Source organism: Orcinus orca, chromosome 4, assembly GCF_937001465.1.
Source record: "Orcinus orca chromosome 4, mOrcOrc1.1, whole genome shotgun sequence".
Taxonomy (NCBI): domain Eukaryota; kingdom Metazoa; phylum Chordata; class Mammalia; order Artiodactyla; family Delphinidae; genus Orcinus; species Orcinus orca.
The window spans coordinates 82,230,664-82,254,618 of NC_064562.1; the positions used below are offsets into that span (position 1 = coordinate 82,230,664).

The 23,955-nt window shown below is 48.9% G+C and overlaps 1 long non-coding RNA gene across 3 annotated transcripts; it reads left to right on the plus strand.

The window, feature by feature from the left end:
- The first annotated feature begins 273 nt into the window (after positions 1-273).
- On the plus strand, positions 274-16,646 carry LOC117200825 (uncharacterized). Of its 3 annotated transcripts, none has more exons than XR_007477039.1 (4): positions 274-369; positions 10,617-10,692; positions 11,517-11,564; positions 14,445-16,646. It is a non-coding gene; the product is annotated as an uncharacterized LOC117200825 (long non-coding RNA). The 3 variants fall into 3 exon arrangements; XR_004482534.2 differs by lacking the exon at positions 274-369 and adding an exon at positions 3,198-3,372; XR_004482533.2 differs by lacking the exon at positions 274-369 and having other exon boundaries at positions 8,026-10,692.
- Positions 16,647-23,955: the final 7,309 nt, after the last annotated feature.

The following is a 23,955-nucleotide window of genomic DNA, read 5'->3' on the forward strand; positions in this document are numbered from 1 at the left end:
AGGGTGTGGAGAAAAGGGAACCCCCTTGCACTGTTGGTGAGAATGTAGATTGATACAGCCACTATGGAGAACAGTATGGAGGGTCCTTAAAAAACTAAAAATAGAACTACCATATGACCCAACAATCCCACTACTGGGCATATACCCTGAGAAAACCATAATTCAAGAAGAGTCAGGTACCACAATATTCACTGCAGCTCTATTTACAATAGCCAGGACATGGAAGCAACCTAAGTGTCCATCAACAGATGAATAGATAAAGAAGATGTGGCAATATATACAATGGAATATTACTCAGCCATAAGAAGGAATGAAATTGAATTATTTGTAGTAAGGGGGATGGACCTAGAATCTGTCATACAGAGTGAGGTAAGTCAGAAAGAGAAAAACAAATACCGTATGCTAACGCATATATATGGAATTTTAAAAACTGGTACTGATGAACCTAGTGGCAGGGCAGGACTAAAGACGCAGACGTAGAGAACGGACTTGAGGGCATGGGGGACAGGGAAGGGGAAGCTGGGACGAAGTGAGAGGGTAGCATTGACATATATACACTACCAAACGTAAAATAGATAGCTAGTGGGAAGCAGCCGCACAGCACAGGGAGATCAGCTCGGTGCTTTGTGACCACCTAGAGGGGTGGGATAGGGAGGGTGGGAGGGAGACGCAACAGGGAGAGGATATGGGGATATATGTACACGTATAGCTGATTCACTTTGTTATACAGCAGAAACTAAGAAAACATTGTAAAGCATTTATACTCCAATAAAGGTGTGGGGGAAAAAAAAAGAACAAAATTCAACTGAGTAAAATTTAAAGATCTAAAATTAATTAATTAATAATAAACTGGTCCAGCCAGTTTTTATTTGAACCCAAAGAATAATTCTGTCTGTACTTCAGTTTTCCCTTCTGTAAAATAAGGTTGTTTAGAACATTTCTGAGGTGTCCTCAGGACTCTGAGGTTCCCTGATTCTGCAGCTATCTCTGGGGACCCTATAAGACATTGAGTCCAAGTGAAGATAAGGCCCCACAGGAGGAGAACTTGGGGTTGTTTCAGAGGCCTTGGCCTAAAGGTACATACTGTCAGATATGGCTTAGAGGGCTAAGTACTGCTTGGCTGAATTCACAAGTCTGCCTTATTGAGGCATGACGCTGGAAATATTCATCAGTCTTATGGCACAAAACCTGAGCAATAAGAACTGCCCATCAGCAGGGACCCGGGGTGCCACACGGTGCACGTAGCATGGCTGTCAGCCCTGACTGAAGTGCAGCTGCCCTGTCACTTTTCCCTCTTGCCACCCCTGCCAAGGCTTATCTCCCAGCGGCGATATCTGTCCCCACCCCAGCACCTGCCACAGCCTGGAGCCACCAGAGCCACCTGGGGCTTGTGGTTTGCCAGAAGGGTGACCTCTACCACCATAAGAGCCAGGGTTTCCGCCTCCAACATTTTGGTTCTTTCCTGAAACAAAATTTGAAGGTTAATTGTAATTGCCTAAGGGCATTGTAGCTTCTGCCACCTTCCTTATTCCCACATCATTCACCTTCTCTGCCACGGCTGCCACCATAACCACTGAAGTTTTTGCCCATCAAGAAAGTGCATTCTGTCAAAATCAACTCTTAGGCGCCACCAAAGAGTCCACAGTGGGCTGGATGAAAAGTTGGCCAACACTCAGTCATACAATGCTCGCCTCACTTCACAGCAGTGGGACTTCTGTGGTCGTCCACAGTGTGGCCTTCCTGGATAATAACTGGTTGCACAGAACCATGGTCACTGAAGGTTACCAAAACCGTGCCTCTCTCTCATGACCTTATTTACTGTTTACTATTCAAATAACCTCTTTTTTTTTTTTAATTTTATTTATTTTTGGCTGTGTTGGGTCTTCACTGCTGCGTGCAGGCTTTCTCTAGTTGCAGCGAGCGGGGGCCACTCTTTGCTGCTGTGCATGGGATTCTCACTGCGGCGGCCTCTCCTGTTGCAGAGCATGGGCTCCAGGCACACGGGCCCCAGTAGTTGTGGCATACAGGCTCAGTAGTTGTGGCTCACGGGCTCTAGAGTGCAGGCTCAGTAGTTGTGGCACAAGGGCCCTGGCGCTCCGCGGCATGTGGGATCTTCCCGGACCAGGACACGAACCGTGTCCCCTGCATCGGCAGGCAGACTCCCAACCACTGTGCCACCAGGGAAGCCTTTAAGGAAATTTTTAAATATTTTTCCTTGTGATGGGAACTCTTAAGGTTTACTCTCTTAACACCTTTCATATAGAGCAGTTAAATCATATTTAACATGTGGTACACGACATCCCCAGTATTTATTTATCTTATAACTGGAAGTTTGTACCTTTTGACCGTCTTCATCCAATCCCCTCTCTCCCCACCCCTGACACCCTTTCACTCTTTCGTGGCTACCACACGCTATTTTGTCTCCTAAGAAGCTCAGATGTGAGATTTGCACTTAACTGGATGCATTTTCCTCATCCTGAACACCCTGGTGTAACTATTCCACAACTTCATTGCTAAGCCTTCATTGTTTTAATCGGTTTAGAGTTTCATTGTATCTCTGTCTTTTTTTAATAAAGCAAGCTCAATTCCCAGCATAAATAAGTGGTTGAGGGAATATGAAGGAGTGGCTACCAATCCATAAGAAAGAAGCATAAACAAAACAGAACCCCCATGCTCAAGTTTAGGTTGTAGGGATTGCATCCCATCGATTGAATAAGGTAGTAGTTAGGGTGTTGATTAAGGTTGAGGGGGAAATAGGAAGTCAAAAGGCCTGGAAGAGCTATCCCCTTCCTCTTAGCCTGGCTGAGGACCCTCCTCCACCTAGGACGACAGTGTCCATGAGCGGCCCCCCACTTTGAGAAGGGAGGGAGCCTCTGGGAGAACATCAGATAATACAGGAAACCGCTTCACTGCCGTGAATGAGTCTCAGAGAATGAGACTGTATTTGTGGCAGACACTGCAACAGCCAGTCGCAACCCCCTGGCCCTCGCTCCTTTTGCTACAGAAGCAGAAAAGGGCAACCTCTACTTTCTCAGTCTCCTTTGCAGCAAGGAGGATGCAACACAGTTCTGGCCAGTGAAATGAAAGGAAGTGGAGGTTTCTTGAGTTTCAGGAAAATCTTTGGCTTTGATGCAGCTGGCACTGGCCTCTCTCCTAACTGGCGGAAGTCAGGATATGGGAGCGAAGCAGGTGGGGCGGGGGCAGGGGGAGGGGGGCACGTGGGAGTCTCTTCCCATCACTCTGTTCCCATTCTAGCAGTGAAACAGAAAGCAAGGCCATCAACTGTGAGTGAGGACGTGGAAGGAGAGGTCGGGACACATACGAGGATCAGTGAGCAGACTCAGGACTGACCTGAGGTTCGTGGTCAAAGAGGTAAAGTGAGACCGGCCAGCATGGGAGGTGTTCTCTTCTAGCCTTGTTCATCGGCCTGCACACTGATGTGGACTAACATTTAAGTAGGGTTCATGTTTTGCCAGGGAACTACAACAAAAAGAGAGAGGGAAAGGGGTTGAGGGTTCTTGCAAGGAAGTGACTATAGACGTGGACCACGGGCACCAAATGGGGGATAGAGGCAACTGAGGAAGGGACGTGTGGTAGGGGGTACACTGCCTGTAGACTTAAGGGAGTCTCTGCCCCCCAAGGCCAGAGAATGGTGTGAGACAAGCCGTGGGGAAAGGGAGCTGGAAAAGTGGGAGGTGGTGGTCAGGGGGATGCTTGAAACTGAGCTGAAGGAGGAGGTGCAGTTGTTGGTCAACTGTTGATGATAAAGATGCGGTGTCCAGAGTGGAAATGCAGGCAGAAGAGATTATGCTTCCTCCTCCCTTGAAGTTAGATACCCAGACCTAAGGCCTGAAACCTCAAAATGCTAGCCTTCCAGGGACTTCCCTCGTGGTCCAGCGGTTAAGAATCTGCCTGTCAATGTGGGGGACATGGGTTTGATCCCTGGTCGGGGATCTAAGATCCCACATGCCGCGGAGCAACTGAGCCTGTGCGCTAGAGAGAAGCCCGCACACTGCAACAAAAGATCCCGCGTGCCGCAACTAAGACCCAAGGCAGCCAAAATAAATAATACATTAAAAAAAAAAAAAAGAACTGAAAAAGTAAGAGAAATCTTAAAAAAAAAAGTACTAGCCTTCCATTTCCCACCAAACTGACCCCTTAGAGCCAGTAATTGGAAGCTTTTCTCCAGAGCTTCACAGACTCTCTCCTTCCCTCCCTGTATCCCTATTAGCAAACGCCCAGCAGGAGCCCAGTTCAGGGGGCCCCCCAGCACCAGACAGGCAGCAAGATGGGTAAGGAGGACCCTGGCGGGCAGGAGGGCGTCATGGTAGAAATGGCAGCTTCGTCTCAGAACAAGGCGGGGACTCAGGAATTAGAAGAGGTTGCAAGAGCAGGTGGAGACATGCTCCCCTGGGCCGAGGGGGAGGGAAGCCAGGGCTGGGAAGCCCTCTCCTCCCTTAGCCAGGGGAAGGCCCCCAGTCTGAGGTGGAGGGGAAAGTAGAGGAATGGGTAAAGCTCTGCATGGCTCCAAAGGTTAGCAGGTGAAGGGCTGAGAGCCAAGCTGGACATTGTGTTCATAGTCAGGATTCCAGAATGGGAAGGAATCTTGGAGGCATTAAAGTTAGATGCACTGCACATAACGGAAGTCCTAGGGTGGACATTTCGGGTGGTCCACGGTACATGGTAATGGTCACTCCTCAACTGTCAGGGTCCTGGGTTCACTTTTTGCCCACCATCCTACCTGTGGCCTCCATGCTAGTGATGGTATTTTGGCCAAGTTGCTTTATTTTTCTGAGCCTCAGTTTGTTCAGCTGAAGAATGGGACTAATTACAGTCTCCACTACCTGAGGCTAAGGAGCAGACCAGTTAAGATAACGCATGAAAAGTGCTTTGCACCCATGCCGACACAATAAAGTTTCACCGTTACTTGTTTTGTTCAGCTCTAGTCCAGTGCCGGGTATATAGTTGGAGCTCAATAAATATGGAGCTCAACACATATTGCTTGAATTATCATTATTATCGTTATTATCGATGAGGCTTCACACAGTACTCACACACTATATCCAGAACCCACTCCATTACCCAGCACCTAGGAAGGGTCTCATTTCCTTGAGCCATCTTTATTTCTGGATGACCAGTTGCCAGAATTGGAACTGACCCAAGGAGCAATTGTCACAGAGCAGCTGCCGGAGGGTCCAGCCCACGTCAGCCCAGCAGAGCCCAAGGACCTCCTCGGCCAGACCAGACGCTGCTCATGGCTTTTGTTCGCCTGTCAAATTCCCCCACCCGTCCTCCTCTGGGAAGAAAAAGCAGACACAGTTGAGTCCTTGGGAGGCCAACGCAGGCTAGAGGCTGGGAGCCTGGGAAGGAGAGCCAGGGGAGAGTCGCTGCAGGGGACCATTCTGGGGTGTTCGGCGCAGGCCTGGGAGGTGTTTTCCTTCCTTGTGCCATCGGCTGCGCGTCTGTGTGCAGCTCTCACTGGAGATGGCCTCCCTCCCTCTCTCCCAGAGTCACAGAGGGATTGTGGTGAGAAAGCTCAGGAAAGTCAAAACAAGCCTGGTGATGTGAAAACCATATGAGAACTTTCTGGGGCCCCAGGTCAGCCTAACGGGCCTCCCAGCTGTCACCGAGCCCACAGACACTGGCCCTGTGTGAGGTGGGGGGCCCTGGCCCCGTCGCTCAAATCCAACAGAGACCAAATTTAAAAGGAAAGAGAGATGAGGAAGGCTGCCGGTTGGTCTCTCTTCTATCATCTCTGTGCTTCCAAGGGCTTAGCAATAGAGTGATGCCAGGCCCTTTAAGTGATGCATAGTTATTGAGCGCTTCCTACCTGCCAGGCGCATCCACGGTGGGCCTCATTTCCCCTCTCATTCCTTTCACTCATCTCAGGGTTTACCTGATTCCCGCGTCAAAGCTCAGGTCTCTGAGGTTTATGGAGGTCAAGTCACCAAGGTGACACGGCTAATAAGTGGTGGAACAGCCTGTGGGGGTTCGAATGCAGGCCCATCTGGCTGAAAACCTTGACCTTTGATTATCCGAGCTGCCTCCCTGGTGACCTTTTGGTTATTTCAAACAAATTTACCAATGTTCAAAATCTTACGTCAAGGCGTAGCTTTCGGAATGTTCCCCATCCTAGAGAGAAATGGAGACATATTTTTCCCTTCCGGTCATATTATCTAATCTTTGGACAATACTCTAACGTACCAATTGTTATTTGTACCTGAAGTTACTGCACAGCAAAGCCTGTCAGGGTGGGAGGGGGATTATTTTCCAGAGCTCTCACTATTGTGATGTTAAAATTAAATGTTCTCTTAGAGCAACTAAAAAAAAAAAACAAACCTAATTCAGAAAGTGAGATAAATGGCTGTGCAAGTATAATGGCTTGTTTTTCGGGTTCCCAAAGACCAGAAAAACGAGCTTGATGTACAAATACATGTGCAGACTTTCACCTGTCTATGATCTGCAATTATTTATACATCCAACATCTATCTTCTTGGGATGGTTTCTTGAAAATCATTCAAATCCATTTTAAAACTCAGCAAACTTTTGGAAGGCTGACCAGACCCAAGTGTTCTGAATTTTTTTTAATTGAAGTATAGTTGATTTACAATGTCATGTTAGTTTCAGGTGTACAGCACAGTGATTCAGTTGTATATGTGTGTGTATATATATATATATATATATATATATATATATTCTTTTTCAGCTTCTTTTCCATAGGTTATTGCAAGATATTGAATATAGTTCCCTGTGCTATACAGTAGGTCCTTATTGTTTGCCTATTTTATACATAGTAATGTGCATATGTTAACCCCAGACTCCTAATTTATCCCTCCCACCTCCATTCCCCTTTGGTAACCATACGTTTGTTTTCAATGTCTGTGAATTTCTTCCTCGTGGACTTTAGGGCTGGCAACCTGGAGATGGAGTTGCTTCCAGAAGCTGCCTGGTTCCCCTCTGGAGTCAGCTTGAGGCCTAATTATTTCAGGAGAAGCAAGGGTCTGCTTCAACTTCCTCACGAAAAGACTCATGAAGAGTCCTCCCACTTAACTAACACGAGGGAACGGAAGGAGCATCAGGGTAGGAGCCAAAGCAATCCAGGCAGAGGAGGTGAAACAACCTAAATGCCATAAGGCTGGTTAAAGGTGTCCCTACACATCCAGACAGAGGGGCCCAGGCAGCTGTTGAGAATGAGCTGGATCTGTAGGGATTAATAAGGAACAATCTTTTGATTGTTTTCTGATTTGCAACAAACCTTTTTCTTGTACTCTTTTTTTAAAATGCAAACCAGTATATAATATCTACTTTTTTCTTTTAATTGGGAGTTATCTGTAGCTATAACTTTCTCTCTCTCCATTGTGTATATACCTATATAAATAACTATATCTGTGCATGAATACGCTTTGAATAGCTCTTGACGGATAACTAGTAAACTGGTAACAGTGATTGTTTCTGGAGAGGAAAACTAGGAGGCTTCAGATCAAGTTGAAAAGAACATTTACTTTTCACTCTACCCATTTATAGTGTTTGAATTTTAAAACTTTTTAAAAAGTATGGTTACCATTGCTAACATGGATTTGACACATATTACACACCACGTACTGTTGTAGCACTTCACATGTTTAAACACATTTAATCCTCACCATACCCTAAGAGGTAGGAACTCTTATTATGACCATTTTACAGATGAGAAAACTGAGGCACAGAGAGTGTATACCTCTAGTACGTGACAGAGCAGGCATTTGATTGCAAATAGAGAGGCTCCAAATATGCTATGCACGTACTGTGTTCAAAAATAATAAAGATGCTGGGGTTTTTTTTTTATGTCAAGTGAAGTTGTTGCAGCCGTCTCAGACCTTGAGGGTGACACCACCCCTGGGTCCAGTTCTCAAAGAATAAGGGGTGGGTTGGGTGGGGTTTGGAGGGAGGTGGTGGTGGGGAGGACTGTGAGCCCAGTGCCTAGGTCCCCCAGCTTCTTTTTTTTTGTTTTTAATGTCTCTCTTTGGCATGAGGAGATATATATATATATATATATATATATATATATTTTTTTTTTTTGGATGTCGGGTTTCTGCTCACGGGCTTTCTCTAGTTGCAGCAAGCGGGGGCTACTCTTCATTGTGGTGCACAGCCTTCTCACTGTGGTGGCTTCTCTTGTTGCAGAGTATGGGCTCTAGGCGCATGGGCTTCAGTAGTTGTGGCACGCGGGCTTCAGTAGTTGTGGCACACAGGCTTAGCTGCTTCGCGGTATGTGGGATCTTCCCAGACCAGGGCTCGAACCCATGTCCCCTGCATTGGCAGGCAGATTCTTAATCACTGCACCACCAGGGAAGTCTCCCGCCCCAGCTTCTTATTTGAGAAGCTGGGGTTGATTCTCTAGCAGGCCTTGATCCCTACTATCCTATTGCTAATTTTAAAATACATAAATAGATCTTGCTTTCAGCCTTCATTATGTGAGCATACCAAGGGGGAGAAATTAACTGAGAGCCTCTCCTGGTCTCCAGTGGATGGATGGAAATTGAAACCCCTCTCCCCCGTTTTCCTTACCGCATTAAAGAAGCACATTGTGTTCTCTGAACCCGTCAGGGCTGCAGTGAGAATGGCACCCTCTCCAGAGTCACCGTAACCCTGAATCAAGTTGATTCACAGGCCGTCTGGCTGTGAACCCCACAGTACTCTATACTTATGCTCAAAGAGTACTAATTGCCTTGTTAACAGACCTCCTCTCAAGAGAATGAAACTTAAGCAGAGGAATATCAGAGCATGATTTCCAGAGAAGTGAGCTGATCCAGAAACTAATAGCATTTCCAGCAACCAAGTCGCCGAAGGCCCGCAGAGCAAATAAAAGAGCATTTTAATGGTATTGTCAAGAGGATACGACTTGTCAAGGCAGATTTGCAAACCGGAAAGGGGGCAGAGACTGCTCTTGTCTAGACATCTGATTAGCGAGAAACTGTAGGATTATGAGGAGTGTGGATTTTTCTGGCTGCCGTGTCTGAGGCGGTCAGGCTTTCTGCACACAGGGCTGGATGAGAGAAACCTTTGTCCCCAGTGGAAAACGCTGGCTGGTCTTCATCCTCCCTTGGGCTCTAGCAGCCAGTTCGGGACCAAGAGACTGTACAGTAGGTCCCCTACCTACGAACCTTCAAGTTGTGAACTTTCAAAGATGCGAACGTGTGTCCACATGTCCAATCACATAAATTAGTTCACGTGTCTGGTGTACCTGGTCACCTGCGTGCATCCTCTACAAGTGGTTGTGCTTTTGTGTACTTTACAGTACTGTACAGAGTACTGTTATTTGTGTGAAAAGTATTATAAACCTATTGCAGTACAGTACTGTATAGCTGATTGTGTTAGTTGGGTACCCAGGCTAACTTTGCTGGACTTAGGAACAAATTGGATTCACGCACACACTCTCGGATCGGAACTCGTTCATATGTAGGGGACTTACTTTGTTAGTTGATTTTAACCTGCTGCCGCTCGGGGCACTGGGCACTTGCCTGGGAGGGTCTGGGGTTCGGAGACGAGAGAATCACTGACGGGCACGTCACCTCTTCCTGCCCTTCCATCGGCAGTCCCAGCTTGCTGTCTGATCACGCTGCAGGCTGATCCCCTGGACTTGGGGCCTCTGTTCTGCTTAAATAACTGTCCAACCCCCTCACCCCAGGACACCATGGAAACCACAGCACTTCCGGGTGGGAATTATGGGTTGTGGGCTCAGACAAATAATCCTCGCTTGGATGGAAATGAAGTCAGGTGAATCGGGGGGTGAGTGTGTAAGGACCGCAGGGCCTTGGGTAATGGTGGGACCCTGGAGGTGACAGGTGGGTTCCTAAAGGAAAGGGGCTGGGAATCAGGAAACGTGAGGTTCTAGAACAGGTTCCTTACCTCCTCTAAAGGGAGGAAATTAATATCAATATCACGATTCCAGTCCCTGTGCCACCCGAGTGCTTTCTGCACAGCGCTGTGGGCCATCCCTGCCCGCAGCCCAGGGCTGCCTGCTTGTTCATGAAAAGTCACAGCCCAGCCCCGCATCAGCAGCAGGGACTACAGCAAGTGCGAGAGACGGGGCTGAAAATACAGTCGTTCCATCAGTCTGAGTCCAGCTAGGCAAAGAAAAGCCACTGTGGATTTCAAACAGGGAGTGCGTGCCGAGGAATTTGTTACAGGGGTGAGACAGTCCTGAATTGGCAACAATAGGAAGCAGCTACCACCTGAAGGCTGGGGAGGTGTGGGGTGAAGGGAGATGGGAGAACCAGAGCCGAGGTGGGAGCCCCCAGACAGGAGCGAAAACCAAAGCAGGCCTGCCTGGTGGGAGTTAGAATCATAGAGCAGCTACCACCCAGGCGGGGAGGGAAAGGGTATAAAAGTATCTTAGAGTTTCTCCCTGTGCCCTCGCCTCCGACCTTCTCCTGGCGTACGGTCTTCAGGGGTCTGGCAGGGAGAGTGGAACAAGGCAGCACAAGTTGGGGCAGAGGAAGGGGGTCAGATATTCTGTGAACCAGTCTCCTCACCTCCTGTGCTCTGCCCTCTGCAACCACCAGAGTGAAACGACAGAATTAAATATTTGCGTAATTATTAGTTTAATATCTTTTTCACCTCCTCCACACCACCAGCACTGCAAACCCTGAGCTCCATGAACGCAGGGACGGAGTCGGCCTTATTCACTGCTGTAACACGGCACCCAGCATGGTAAGTGATTCCTAGCTGATTCTTTAGTGCATTTGTTAAGAATAATTGAATGAATGAATGGTTGTGTACTGCCCATCGTGCAAGCAATGGATTCTCAGAGTAGAGCCTGCAGGATTTAAAATCTAAAAACAGTAGCACTTAAACTCACCACACACTCCATAAAGTCTAGGAGATCACCCAGCCCCTAGGGTCGACCTTCCAAGAGCTCAACGTCAGGCAACTTCAGTGGGATTTTAGAATTTAAACAGCTCTTACTGTGTTACCAGGACAGAATTTTGCCCCTTGGTGAATATGAAATTATTTTGTAAATCACAAAATAACGCATTTATCTTAGAGAGTATAGTAACGTTCATTACATTTTACACGAGTAAGCCCCGCTTCTGCATCTACTGAGAGTGCCACGGAAGGATTTTAGGGTTCCTCTTTTCTAAGACCTATTAACAACTAGCACAGATAGAAATTCCAGGGGATAACTTACACCAGTTACTCACAGGGAGAAACGATTAAGGGGAAGATGAGAAATTGGGTAGAGAGAAGGATTCAAAGAGAGAAAAGGAAAGATAGCCTGAGTCGCTCACACATTCTCAGGAAGGAGGAGCTGACGTGGACCAGGTGACAGGAGGGCAGCAGGACAGTTGCCATGGTTGCAGTGCGTGCTGAGGGCCGAGGGGCCAGAAAATGAGAAGTGAAGGTAGCAGATGCCAATTAGGGCAAAAGCACAGCTAAAACTTGACAGGGTGGATTCAATCAGGGCAGAAAGGGACTAGCAAATTGATAACTATAACAAACAACTACAACAACTAACATCTGTTTATTGCTTTCAGTGTGCCAAGCAACCAGTTCCACAGTAATTCTCAGGACAACCCTGCAAGGTAGATACAAGTATTTCCCCATTTTACCGGTAGGAAACCAGTAGAAATCTGGGGTGTGTGTGTGTGTGTGTGTGTGTGTGTGTGTGTGTGTGTGTGTGTGTGTGTGTGGTGTTCTGTTTGGGGTTTGCAGCATCTAATCCCCCTTCCTAACCACACACTGGTTTCCTTGCGAGGAACATGGCAACTGGTCTCCCAGATGGTCCCATGAGCCTCCCCTTCTGGTATTCACACCCTTTAGGGTCCCCCCACCCCCATATTAAATAAGGCTGACCAATTCTGAGTGTTGCTGTATATTAACTTATTAAATCCTCCCAGTAATCCTATAAGGTAGGTACTAGTATGTCCGGTTGTACACATTCTTACAGAGGAGGAAATAGAGGTACAGAGAGCTTAAGCAACTTGCCCAAGATTGTGGAACTAGCTAGTGGTGGAACTGGGATTTGAATCCAGTTTTCTCACTCCAGAGTTTGTGCTTAACTGAAGCAAAAGTAAATGTGTTGAAGGAAACTAGGTTTACACAGAACTGATGGAGAACCAGGCTGCAGTGGTTTCTTAACTCCCAGAAGGAAGGCATAGTCTTGCTGGATGCCCAGGTGCCCTGTGGTTTGCCCCCTCCCTCCCCATTCCATCACAGACCTCCTCGCCTGCCCCCCACCCAGCGCTGCTCTGCTCCAGCCTCCTTCCTCTGCCTGTAGCGCCGGGACCACATCAGAGCCCCGGCACTGACGCTGCCTCCTGGAACCGCCCCTGACGCCCTCCCCACCTTGTCCACCCCCAGCTCCCTCACCTCCTTCAGGTACTTTCTCAGCAAGCTCTCCCTGACCAGCCTCTCTAGGATTTTACCTTCCGCTTGCACTTTATTCCCCCTTCCCCCACCAAGGTAGACACTGTTGTCGCCGCACCCAGATTGTTTCCTGGGCCAGTGCACTCACCCCAAGCTGCTGTAAGTGTGGCCGCCAATGGCTCCGAGATGCCCTGCTTCTCTGGGGAATTGTCCTCTACCGACAGGCTCTGCCTTGGCTGAAAAGTTACAGCCCCTTCTTCACCCAACCCAGGGCAGCCCACAGCCAATGACTGAAAGATAAGGGGACCCAAGGTGCTGGCTTTCATGCTTCCAGGTGGGGACAATTGTGTAAGAGTTATATGAATACTCCAGAGTCTCTCGTGGATCAGACCTAAGCCCACATTCTTCTTGACTTTTTTCCATTCATTATCTACTTCCTTCACTCCCTTTCATCTAAGAACTCTCGCTCAAAATAAATGAACAAACAAAACAAAAAAACCCACCTTCACCAAATCCCTGTCTCAGGCTCTGCTTCTAGGGAACCCAACCTAAGACCTTCCTGTTGTTTTTTTCTTCTTCTTAGTGCTCACTTAACATAACATATATTTAACTTTGTCCATCTCTCTCTCACTAAGATGTCCATCCAGGAGGGAAGTCACTCTGTCTGCTTTGTCCCCTGCTGCATCCTCAGTAGATAAAACAGCACCTGGTATATAGTAGGTGCTCAACAAATGTATGTTGAAGGAATAAATGAGTCCTCAGGCCTCTATGCATCCCAGGACTTGCACAAATCCTGACCTTGGTGGTCAAGCCAGGAGTCTTGAACTGCTAATGCTGTCGCCCACAAGCTCATTCCACCTTCTCATCTAATTTCTCCAGCCTATGAAAGCTGGCTTCTGATCCCAGTGCGCTATTCCTCCCTATCTTGGATGATCTGCCAGTAACCCAGCTTACTTGCTTGTTTGTCCAAAGGCATCTGTCAGCTCCTCTTGGGACTACTGGCCTCCCACAGTCTGCCCACTCAGGTCTCAGTCAAATGGTAAGGTAAACAAGGGAAGTCTATTCATCTGCCTCCAGATGGGATCTGAAAACTAGGTGGATGAAGAAAGGTACTCGGTAGAAGGCACCCAGGTGCAGCTGTACTTCCTCATTGGGGTGAGGGATCGGAACGCGTGGCAGATAGGAACGGCCACGGGCAAGGGGGAAAGCGCCTTTTTTCCTGAGCTGGAGCCCTGCCAAAGCCAGCTGAGGGCCATTGCCTAACTCATTCTAGAGGTTAATTCTGGCACACTTCACAGGGGTGTCTTAGGGCTGTGTTCCAGCAAGGCTGCATTGCTGCCAGCCAGGAGTGACTAAGGGACTGGAGATGCGGAATCAGTCAGGTGGGGCTCAGATCTTGAAGTTTCTGTGCTATTGACTCGTCAGCGACCTAGTTACCTTCCTGGGCTTGGTTTCTGGGCAGTATATGTTCTTTGGTTTCAGTAATAGCAAACAATACTGTTTTCTGTGAGGGCATTTCCTGGCTGTGGGCTGCCCTGTGTTGGGTGAGGAAGGGGCTGTAACTTTTCAGCCAAGGCAGAGCCTGTCGGTAGAGGACAATTCCCCAGAGAAGCAGGGCATCTTGGAGCCATTGGCGGCCACACTCACAGCAGCTTGGGGTGAGTGCACTGGCCCAGGAAACAATCTGGGTGCGGGGACAACAGTGTCTACCTTAGCGGGGGAAGGGGGAATAAAGTGCAAGTGGAAGGTAAAATCCTAGAGAGGCTGGTCAGGGAGAGCTTGCTGAGAAAGTACCTGAAGGAGGTGAGGGAGCTGGGGGTGGACAAGGTGGGGAGGGCGTCGGGGGCGGTTCCAGGAGGCAGCGTCAGTGCCGGGGCTCTGATGTGGTCCTGGCGCTACAGGCAGAGGAAGGAGGCTGGAGCAGAGCAGCGCTGGGTGGGGGGCAGGCGAGGAGGTCTGTGATGGAATGGGGAGGGAGGGGGCAAACCACAGGGCACCTGGGCATGCAGCAAGACTATGCCTTCCTTCTAGGAGTTAAGAAACCCCTGGAAGGTTCTGAGCAGAGGCCTGACATGATCTCACTTTCGTTTTAACAGGTTTGTTCTGGCGGCCATGTTGAGAGTAGACGAAGAGACCAAGAGTGGAAGCTGGGAGGCCAACCAGAGGCCACTGCAATAATCCAAGTGAGAGAAGAGAGCGGCTTGGACCAGGGCAGTAGCAGGGAGGGTGGTGAGAGTGGTCAGGTCCTGGAAATATTTTGAAATTCGAACCAGTGGGATTTTCTGAGAATCTGAATATCAGGTTTGAGAGAGAGAAAGTCAAGGTTGGCTCCAAGGATTTTGGCTTGAAATCTTGAAAGATGGTTGCCATTAACTGACATGCGGAAGCTGTGGGTGAGGCATTTTCATTTTCATGTCCAATGGGAGCTCCGTTTGGACATGTTGGTGTGTAACGTCCACTGGACACTGGACATCCAAGTGGAAGTGTTGAGTGACTTGGATATAATTTTGGGAGTCATGGGTGAAAAGATGTCACTCAAGCTATGAGATCATACAGGGAGTGGGTCGAGATGCAAAAGAGAAGGGGTTCAGTAATATTTGTCAAACAAAGCACGCTGAGCATGGGCCTCCCCACTGGACGTAGGGGTGTCTCCCTAATGGCCTGGGCCAGATCCACTTTTACATTCCCCGAGCACTCACCTGTTGCAGGGAATGTCACTGATCTCCAGAAGCCCCCCCACCCTTGGTGTTTCAGAATCATAAATACAGAGATACTCAGATTTAAACAATCACATCAAAAACCTACATTTTCAAGAGAGAGAAAGTAGGGGGTGATAATAGGTTGTGTGAATGAGTCCCCACAGACCTGCTATCAGTCAAGCTTCACACACAGCCCTCTCGGGCATTTCAAACAGGATCCTGTCTGTAAAAATAAGGCCCCAGCTTTTATCAGTGCACCTGTTGTTCAAAGGGTCACCGGTCCCCAAGTGGAGATATGCAAAGGTCACCTGCTCACACCACCCCGTGGGAATGTTACCTGCCAAGCTGCCCATCCAGGCGCTCTGTGCCACGGAAGAGGATGAGAGCAGAGCAGGGAGGGAGGAAGCAAAGCTTTCTCTGCTTCTGGGCCCTGTCCCCCAGCACCACTTGTGAGTCCAGCCTGTCACTGAATTCTCTCTCTCTCCCAGTCCCATGCAGATAGAGGCATGCCATCACAGGAAGACACTAAAAGAGTTTGCCTTTTCAGAAATTACTCTAGTTTGGAGGCCTTTTTTAAAGCACCTGTGCTGTTGTAGAAGGAACACTGGAGTGAGAGGCCCTCCATCCTGGTTCTGCCAGGAACCAGCAGGCTGGCTTCGGGAGCAAGTTTTACCTACTTGTGCCTCAGTCTTCTCATCTGTGAAATGGGTATCTGAGTGCCCCATGAGGTCATTCTGAGGGTTAAAGGAGTTCAAATGGGTAAAGTACACAGAAGAACGTCTGTCACAAATTAAGGTATATTTTATTTCATGTTGTGTTAGCAATAATATAGCTCTTGGTTGCTGTTATTATTGTTGTTGTTGAATTGACCCTGCCAATTAGCTTTGTGATCTTGGGCAAGTCGCCCCACTTCTCAAAGCCCTCAGGCTCCTGTCCTCGGAGGTGCTCTCACAGTAGTCCGTGAACAGCCCTCCCTTCCAGGCTCTGAGAGTGGGGAAAACTCCACAGCCGCACATTTGAGAGGCCCGGTGACCGCTGAGGCCCTTACAGGAAGTGTGATGGCACTGTCAGAAGGGGGGGTATCCGCACAGGAGGTGAAGGGGCTGGGAGGTGGCAAGGCTGCCCTCGCTCCCCTTACTCTGTTTCCCTTTCCCACTGGAACACGGGTATCTTCTCCAGTCCCCCCACTTCTCCTTTACACCCTGAGTCCCTGCAAGAGCTGTACAGAGTGCTCTGAACAGCCTATCCTGGTGGTGTTCTTTGTCTACAATTTCAAGAAAACAATCACATGTCATCTGTTTATTCCAGGAAACAGGTTCCGTAGTGACGAGAAGCCCCAAACTTCTGAGAAAGAGTCTCTGTTTACAACATTTGTAGAGTCTTGCTTATGTTTGCATTTCCCCTACTAGTAATAGTTTTGGCACTCCATCTCCTGCTGCACGCAAGTGCACTACCTGAGCCCGGGTGCACCTTGCCAAGTTGGAAGGGAATTGCTTATAGGCAGCCCGTAGGAATCGTTGGGTTCCTGAGGCTGTGCCAGCACGGGAAGAGGGAAGTAAAGGAAGAAAAAGTAAGAGAGCCTTGGGCTGGGAATCAGGAGCACACCCAACTGAGGCATATAGCACCCCAGGCAAGCTAACCATGTGGCTCCTGACTCAATTAGAAATAGCGCTTAGGGCTTCCCTGGTGGCGCAGTGGTTGAGAGTCCGCCTGCCGACGCAGGAGACACGGGTTCGTGCCCCGGTCCGGGAAGATCCCACATGCGGCGGAGAGGCTGGGCCCGTGAGCCATGGCCGCTGAGCCTGCGCGTCCGGAGCCTGTGCTCCGCAACGGGAGAGGCCACGGCAGTGAGAGGCCCGCGTACCGCAAAAAAAAAAAAAAAGAAATAGCGCTTAATTGCTCATCTTAGCGGTACCTTCAAGAAGAGGTTTATTCCTCTCTTACATAAAAGAAGTCTAGAGGGCTTCTGTAGTAGCTCCACAAACTCTTTAGCTCTCTGCTCCACCATCCTAGTTCATTGCTTTTATCCTTCAAGGTTGCTCCATGATCCAACATGGCTGCTAGGAGCTCCAGCCATTACATCCACATGCCAGGCAACAGGAAGGAGGAACCAAGGAAGGGCAAAAAGAGCATTCACACGCTCTACCTTTCACAGAGCCTTCCCAGAAGTCCCATACAACAGCTCTGCTTACATCTCAATAGCCAGAGCTCAGCCACACAGCTGTTCCTGACTGCAGAGGACGCTGTGTTACCTACGGAGACACTGAGAGTGGTTTGAGGGAAAGGGGAGAATGAGGACTGTTAGCAGCAGCACAGCCTCCAGTTTTCTGTCCTGAGCAATTCTGCTCTGGCCCCAAACTTGCACACCCACCTAGCAAAAAAAAACACTTCATAAAGCACCATATTTACTTGTTGCTCAAATATTCCCCCAGAGAATGTTAAGATTTCTCCCATCTTTGTTATACTATACTCTCCTACAGAGGAATTCTAATAAATAGAGTTTGTTCCATGTCAGAACATGTCTAAGGATGCTTTAGCTTAACAGCCATGTTTAAACTCCCCTCAACTCTTGGTCTGAGAAGTTACCTGGCTCTGACAAGAGACCTAGGACCTAGTCTTAGCAAAGACACCATCAGTCTGGATCCTTTATTCACTCAACACATATTTGTTTAACATCTAACCTGCCCAAGACATTGCACTAGGTATTGTGGACCTGGGAACCAACACGTGCAATGTCAGTGCCCTCGCGGTGCTCACAGTATAGGAAATTCACAGGCACTGGTAATACATGATGGAGAGGTGCTGGGGGCCAAGTGTGTGAGGCTCCCTGGCAGTTCCTCGGCAGGTCTTTGACCCTATCCAGGAGTGTCAGGAAGGCTTCCACAGGGGTGACCTCCAAGTTGAGAGCTGAAGTTCAAGCAGGGGTTATTCAGACTGTGAATAACAAAGAAGTCACAAGATCAAAGGATGAAAGATCCTTGTGGCCACAGTGCAGAGGAGGAATTGGAGAGGGGCAAGTGTGGGGGCAGGGAAACCGGCAACGAGCCTGTTCCTCCATCCAGGAGAGCAGGAGAGGCAGAGGCAGGTTGGATGGCGAGAAGGGAGGCATACGAGAGGCATCCTGGAGGTGGCGTCCAGAGAACGTGGTGACTGGTTGGTGAGGATCGTCTGTTTGGAACAGGAGGAGGGATCCAAACCTGAGGCGGGTTTCTGACTCAGGGTTCCCGGCTTCAGAAACTGACTGGTGGTGTATCCCAGGGCTGGATAACACAGCGGAACAGGCCAGGGCCCGTGGCTGAAGCCTGCCCCTTCCCCCGCATCATGAGGAGTCAGGCATGTGGACCCTCCGGCCCGCGCAGCCCCTGCACACCACCGGTCACACGAACAGCTTCTCCTGAAGCGGAAAGCATCCTCTGGGGGACTGACCCGGCCCAGAGGTCTTCGCAGACTCTGGGAGAAGCGTGACGCTGTTTGGGCGGGGAATTCTAGGGCCTGGGAACATAAGGTGGTTCGGGGGTCAGCACGTCCCAGTGGGAAGGGGCACAGCCAAAAGTCAGCAGGAGAGGGGGGCCTCCAAGTGCCCTGGGGCAGAGGTCCCAGGACCCCGGGTGTAAGGGCAGGACCGGCCGGAGAAAGTAGGGTGCGAGGAGATACTGACTTTAGTGCTGGGGAGCTTGTGTTTGAAGGGCCTGTGGCGCTAACCAGGAGGTAGTCAGAGCTGTCATTCGGGGGCACAGAAGGAAGATTTTGAAGTCATATATCTGTCTTCGCACGCTGGCTACCCTCAGCATCATGTATAAAACAGGGCTATGCCGGGCTATGGGACCTGCTCCCGGAGCCTCCTTCCTCCTCCGAGCGTCTCCAGGCCATAAATCAGCCTCCCCATTCCACTGCCCTGCCCCAGGGCTGGCGGGCCTCGTTGGGGCAAAGCCTGAGGAAGCCTGTCCGAGGGGCCCAGCCTCGCCCGATTCGCCAGATTCCTGTAATCAGTTTGGTTACACAACAAAATTCAGATCAGAGTGAGGATTAGCAGAGGAAATTCGTGCACGGCGCTTTGAACTTCACAGATGAAAGCCCCCTCCCCCATTCGCACAAAGAAAGCCAGAGGTACGAAACGGGACGGGACGTGAACACATCTCCCCTACCCTCACCGGCCTCAGTGCCGCCCGCTGCAGCCGGCCGGGTGAGCCATTGGCATCCCAGACGGCCTTCCCCCCGTGGCATTCCACCCAGGTCTCCCAGACGGGGGGAGAATGGATTCTTTCCTCAGCCCGCTGCTCCTGGAATTGCAGGCATTCGGTGAGCCGGCCCCCAGCCCTGCCTTCTCCAGGACTCCCGCGTGCAGCCGGTCCCGCAGAGTAACGGGGACATTCGCGTCCTCCCCACCTCCCCATCCCACTCGGAGTCCACAGCCCACGGCTGCACAGGGAGGGAAGGAAGAGGGCCTGGTAGGGGGAGGGGGCGTGCAGCCAGGGCAGCCCTCCCGGCGGATCGGCCCGCCGCTGGCGGGTGATTGTTCCCAGATGGAGTCTGTTAAACCCTGTCGGCCTCAGATACACACTGAGCGCTACGTCCGCATTCCTGGGATGTGTAACTGCCCGGCTTCACCTTCTGCGGCCCTCGATTCAATAACATGTCAAGTTCCCTCAATCTCACCCAGAGCTAAAACCCTTTCACCTACTCCCAGCCTCTGCATTTGGAACGCATATTCGCTGTGGCTGTCTAAATATTTAAGCTGGGCTAAGGGGGAGACATATGTAATTGGATTGATTACACTGAGTTGTCGGAGCTGAGTGGGTCTCACCTGTTAGTGCTGGCTTCATGATGAGCTTTGGAAGCCCAGAGTCATGGACTGTGCTCACTGGGCTCTAGGACTGATGATCATGGATGCTGTCCTGGCAGTTAGCAGCCCCGGGTACCTGAGGGAGGAGCATGGCAATTCTGCTGATGATTCTTTACCTGAGGGCCTGGCTGCTGGAGGGATCCTGTGCCCTTGATTCCCCACTCGAGGTACCAGATCTGCCATGCTAGGAAGTGCATTCCACAGCCCTCTCCACCCTGACTTGGCATTGCCTCTCAGAGCTGTGATACTGCTCCCACCCTGGCAGACCCTTTCCACAGTGAGTCCTTTCTCTTTTACCAATCTGCAATAAATTAGGCTTTTATTCATACTGCATTGAATCTGCAGGCAGCAAGGATACCTGTGGCATCTGGGGCCCAGAGATGGTAAGTGACTTGCTCGAGATCACACAGCAATTGGCGATGAAGCTGCCTCTATAACCCCAGATCTTTGACTTTCTATCTGTTATGGGTTGAATTGTATCCCCCGAAAGAAATGTTGAGGTCCTAACCTCCGGTGCCTGTGAGTGTGACCTTATTGGGTAATAGAATCTCGGCAGATGGAATCAAGTGGAGATGTGGTCATTACGGGGACCCTGATCCAATATGATGGTTTCCTATAAGAGGAAGGAAATGTAGATAGAGGGCCACACAAAGAGGAAAGTCAGCCACTTGAAGATGAGGCAGGCATTAGAATTACACAGCCACAACCCAAGGAACAGCCGGAAGAAGCCACTAAAACGGGAAGAGGCAAGGAATTGTCCTCCTGTAGGGGCTTGGAGGGAACATGGCCCTGCCAACACCTGGATTTCAAACTTCTAACCTCCAGAACTGTGAGAGAATACACTTCTGTTGTTTTAAGTCATCCAGCTTATGGTATTTTGTTACAGCAGCCCTGGGAAACTAATACATCATCCAATAGCGTTTCTGATGCGAGAGGTGAGTGAAATTCTGGGTGAAATCGCAGCTCCTTGGAAGTGATGAGAGATGGCTCATTATGGGTCTGGACTCCTGATGACCTACCAGACCATGTTTAGTGTGCAAGTCGCCTTTGAGTAGGGCCTGGCACTCTGTACCTCCTCCTATCCGGAGGAGTGCCCTCCAGAGACGCCCTGGGTTCCTTATCAACTTCTGAACTTTAATTTACGAATTGATGTAATATTGGAGGACTTTTCCTTCTAATCCTTCTTTAGGCTGCCCAACATAATTCTGATCATTTGCATGTAAGTGGACTTCCCCTCTGAGGGATTTCAAGGCACTTATCAAATTCTGTGACCCATGGGAGTGGCCTCTGGGGTTAGGAATTCCTGGTTTACATCTACTCTCTGAGCTCACCCTGTCCCAATGACTTCATTAAACTGAGGCCTTTCATTTAGTGGACTTAGTACAGAAGATAAGAGCTGGCATAAAAGTACTGTGGCTCGGGCTTCCCTGGTGGCGCAGTGGTTGAGAGTCCGCCTGCCGATGCAGGGGACGCGGGTTCGTGCCCCGGTCCGCGAAGATCCCACGTGCCGCGGAGCGGCTGGGCCCGTGAGCCGTAGCCGCTGAGCCTGCGAGTCCGGAGCCTGTGCTCCGCAACGGGAGAGGCCACAACAGTGAGAGGCCCGCGTACCGGAAAAAAAAAAAAAAAAAAAAAGTACTGTGGCTCAGGCTTGGCCTGACTGTGAGCTGGGGGTTTGGGCAAATGGATGCTTTGCAATTAACCTTAATGTTTTTCTTAATTCTCAAGCGCTGGCAATTTCCCAAGAATCCATGGGCCAGCTCCCGAGTCTGTGGTGTTTCTTACAGTCAGTTGGTGGTTTGCATCCAGGGGTGGCTGTGTTCGTGCACTAACACCCACAATACTGGTCCATGAGAACCCCTGAGCCCACTGCTTTCTGTCAGCCTCACACATTGGCTGAGGTCAGTCGCCCAAACCCCAAATCTCCTGGTCGCGTAACTTTGGGAGTAACTGTTCTCATAGACGTGTTCTATTTTCTTGCCTCACTGCTCTTCACCAAAGCTTCTTGTTTACTGTGGAATTGCTAGGAATCTAAACACATCAAGGGACAATGCTCCCTTCCCCATAGGCATGAGTTGAACTAAATGGAACCATACCTTTGCTTTCTTCCCAAACCAATGGGTGGAACCAATTTAAAACGTCATGATCATTCAGTGTGTGTGCAGAGACTCCCCTGTGTGTTTTAATGTTCCTCCTGAGAAGGACATAATGTTCTTGCCTGTGTTTTATCTACCAAAGGCAGGCACTGCACTGCAAAGGCAATAGGTCTAAACAACTGGCCACTGCTTAAACCAATTACGGTACAGCCACACAGTATACCCCTAGGCAGCCACAGAACCTCACGCTTTGGAAGCAAATTTAATGACATGAGAAAATGTTTGTGGTCTTCTATTAAGTGAAAAAAGCTGCTTACAAAACAGAATGTACAGTATGAAAACAATTATGCAAAAGTAGGTATATATCCATTGAAAATCTGGAAAGCTATACTCCAAAATGTAGACATCGATGAAATACTCAGGGCCACGAACACACAATGGCCAGTTTGTGCGCCGTGCAATAGCATCTCCTTGGGAGAACAGCAGTGGCTGACACCCTGGCACAGGGCTGGCCCTGCAGGGAAGGGCCATCTTTTTCTAATCATACATGGCACCATAGAGACTGGCGTTAGCTCTGGGAACGTGAGTCTAAATTGTTTTCTATGTGCTTTTTCATGATTTCCCAAAGGTCTTCAATGAGTATGTGCTACTTCTGTGTCAACTAAAAACCATGATATATAATATAATCAATCTTAAAAAGATTATCGGTGGAAATTTGAACACTGACAGAATATTTGATGGTATTAAGGAACTATCTTTAAGTGTACTAATGATATTGTGGTTATATTTTTTAAAGACTCATTAGCTTTTAGAGATGCGTACTGACATGTATATAGATGAAATGATATGTGTGGGATTTGCTTCAAAAGAATACGGGAAGGGAATTCCCTGGCGGTCCAGCAGTTAGGACTCGGCACTCACCTCCAGGAGCCCGGGTTCAGTCCCTGGTCGGGGAACTAAGATCCCATAAGCCTCGAGGCATGGCTAAAATTTTAATTTAAAAAAAAAGAAGAATATGGGAAATAGTTAAGTGGGGAGGTGTATAGTATAAAAAAGAAAGGTCATGATTTAATAATCTTTGAAGCTGAATGCTAGGTACGTGAGGGTGTGTAATACTTTTCTATTTTTGTATATGTTGCAAATTGCCATAACTTAAAGTTAAAATAAAGGTAGAAAACTATTTTAGGTTTTCTAAATGGTTTAGGTCACTGTGGCTGAGATTAACCTGGGTTTTCCCTTACCTTTGCTTCTGGAGAATTGTGCAGACCTTCTGCGTGTCTTCCTGAGTGTGCCTACTTGTACGGGGGTGTAGTGGCCAGTGAGGGCATGATGCCATCCTGCTTGGGGAAGCCAAGATGAAAGGCAACAGGACACATGCCACCTACCCACTTCTACCAAAGCCACCAGGAGTTTTACACCACAGCTGAAGATAGACAAATAGGTCCCATAAACTGGATTGTAACTAAAGTTTAACCCTTGACAAGAGCCATTACATATCTAACAGGTTTAACAATGCAAAGATGGATTACCAGCAAGTCCTTGTCTCCGCTGAGACAAAATAAGAGGAAAAGGATTCATTTACAAGTGCGAGAAATTGGATTTAGCTACATGGAAAAAAATTAGTACTGGTAATGGAATGTTAACTACCCACAGGATTATTGTATCAGCTAGGAATGCTTTCAGCTGCAAGTAATAAAAAAAATCTTACAGTGGTTTAAGCCGTAAGTATCAATACATTTGTCAGTTAACAAGGAGTGAACAGGTAGAAAATCTCAGGGTTGTTTAGCAACTATTGGTGATACCAAGATATGGAGAAGCCAGGTGCTTTCCATCCTTCTGTTCTTTTATTTCTTAAGCAGACATTTTTTTAATCTATAGACTTATTGCCTCATGGTTACAAGATGGGTACTGGAGCTCCAAACATCCCAATCTTAAATAACCACATCCGAAGCCAGGAAGCAGAGGGAGGAGA